The sequence below is a fragment of the Penaeus vannamei genome, chromosome 11, assembly GCF_042767895.1.
Source record: "Penaeus vannamei isolate JL-2024 chromosome 11, ASM4276789v1, whole genome shotgun sequence".
Lineage (NCBI taxonomy): Eukaryota > Metazoa > Arthropoda > Malacostraca > Decapoda > Penaeidae > Penaeus > Penaeus vannamei.
This window is the reverse complement of record NC_091559.1, coordinates 773243-775742: the sequence shown is the minus strand read 5'-3', so window position 1 is coordinate 775742 and position 2500 is coordinate 773243. Positions and strand designations below refer to the sequence as shown.

The 2500-nt window shown below is 36.4% G+C and overlaps 1 protein-coding gene across 1 annotated transcript in view; it reads left to right on the top strand.

Moving 5' to 3' along the window:
* Positions 1–2327: 2327 nt before the first annotated feature.
* LOC113817744 (uncharacterized) overlaps positions 2328–2500 on the top strand; it is an 8996-nt gene continuing 8823 nt past the window's right edge. The window contains exon 1 of the mRNA XM_027369829.2: positions 2328–2406. The gene's annotated coding sequence lies outside the window, so the exon portion shown is untranslated. The remainder of the gene's footprint in view (positions 2407–2500) is intronic.

The window sequence follows — 2500 nt, the reverse complement described above, 5'->3', positions numbered from 1 at the left end:
ATGTGTGTGCATGTGTGTGTATGTGTGTGAGTGTCTGTGTGTGTGTGTGTGTATGTGTGTGTGTGGTTTTGTGTGTGGTTGTGTGTGTGTGTGTGTGTGTGTGTGTTTAATTTACCAACACTTTCATAATAAAAGCTCACACTCAAAAAAAATATTAAGAAGTGTTGATGATAACCAAACATATATAAAATCCAGACTACGAAATCCAATAAACAGGGAAGGAGTAAATAAACTGATAAATCAAAACAAACAAAAGAAAAACAATATGATATGACAAACGACTAACAACATCATTTAGTCATATCACAGAATGAATATTTCGAGGAATATACGTCATGGAATAAAAATGCCTTTGAACTTAGCATATCCTGTCGCCGGAAGGAGGTTACTAATCCTGATAAAAATGTTTGATAAAGAAGAAAAAGATGAGGACGGGTTTTATGTGCTGGATAAAACCTCGTTTGAGATATCTCCATTCCACGGCAACGATAGTAATGATGATAATGATAATAATAATTACAATGACAATGATAATGATGTTAATGATTAAGATGATAATGATGTTAATGAAGATGATAATGATGATAGTGAAAATAATAATGTTTATAATAATTATAATAGTAATAGTAATGAGAATAACAAAATAGTGATGATAATGAAAGTATTGATGATGACAAAGATGATGATGATAATGATAATAATAATTAAATAATAATAACAACTCTGTTAGTTGCTTTGTTGACCATTCACATTAGATCTGTTAAAAGAATTGAAAATATAAAGAAACAGAAAGAGGATGAGAGAAAATCAAAGAAAAATGGGAGAGAGAGAGAAAAAAAAGAGAATGAAAGAGAACCAGACAGAGAAAGAGAAAGAACGAACGGGAGACAAGAAGAAAAAAGGGTAAAGAAGAAAGAAGAGCAAAGAGAGCTGCGATAAACAGAGAACAAGCGAAGGCGAGAAAAGGCGAAGAACGTAATTCCCTTTCCTTCGTCCTCGAAATCTGCCGAGAAAAGAAAGAGGGAAATGAGGGAAGAGGAAAAAACGACTGCGGAGAAAGAGGAAGTGAAGGAAGAGGAGAAAGAGGAAGTGAGGGAAAAGGAGAAAGAGGAAGTGAAGGAAGAGGAGAAAGAGGAAGTGAAGGAAGAGGAGAAAGAGGAAGTGAAGGAAGAGGAGAAAGAGGAAGTGAAGGAAGAGGAGAAAGGGAAACGAAGGAAAAGGAAAAAACGACTGTGGAGAAAAAGGAAGTGAAGGAAGAGAAGAAAACAAGTGCAAAGAAAGAGGGAAATGAAGAAAGAGGAAAAAACGACTGCAGAGAAAGAGAAAAATGATGAAAGAGGAGAAAACGAATGAGGAGAAACAGAGAAATGAAAGAAGAAAAGAAAGCGACTGCGGAGAAGGAGAAAAATGACGAAAGAGAAGAAAACGACTGCAAAGAAAGAGAGAAATGAAGGAATAGGAGAAAAAGACATTGAAAATCAACTTCCTGTTATCATGATTGTCACTGTTGTCATCATTATCACCGTCATTATCAAAACTCTCATTAGGTTATCACGTTTATCATTATGGTCATCACTATTATGATTATTTATAGCATCATCATAGTCATCGTTGTAAACATTATTATCTACATCATTAATGTTATTATTACTGTTGTCATTATTGTCAGAACTGGTAGCCTCACTGTCATTTTTGCCATCATTATCATTATGGTCGCAATTACAGTTATTATTGCTATCATCATGACCATTACCGCCACTGCCATGATGGTTATCTATATTGCCATTATTTTCACCATTCTTATCACTCCTGCCATTATCGTTACATTACAGTCAGCTCCATTACCATTACTATCATTATTCCCGTCTCTATCGTGACCTCATCCGGGACCTCCTGATTTGATTTTGAACAGTTTATTTGGATAAATAATACATAACCCAAACATACCCAACCCCTTTGGAGTGACTGGGTATGTAGTACTTTATAGATCCTTGGGCAAGATCTTTACAATTGCGCTCATACTATTTTACAGATACCAATTGGTTGTATATCCTTATAATGTTATCAATTACGTTAATTATATGCTTTGTCATTGGTATCATTTCTCTAACTCCCTTTCTGAAAGGTTCTTTGTATTGACATCCCGTTACATAGTGTTGCAAATTATGTCTAAATCTTTCGTCACATATTCTACACTTTTTAAGCGAGTTTTCCATGGGAATATTGCACTCCCAAGGGTACTGGTAGCGTGACCTGACCTTAATCGTCCTGGGCGGGAGAGGAAGTGGCAGTCGCGGCCCAGATGGAAGCCGAGGCCAGTGTGACGCCAGACACGGCGGAGGGAAGACGTGGAGGTGCGCTCGTGCTTTTTTTCGGATCTTGGTTTTTAAGAGTCTTCGTTGGAATGTGAGTTGGAGATGAAAAGTTTGAGAATTTGTGAATGGATTATGTTGTTTTGTTGATGGTTTCGGATTGTACGGACAGGTGTTAGGATATCAGT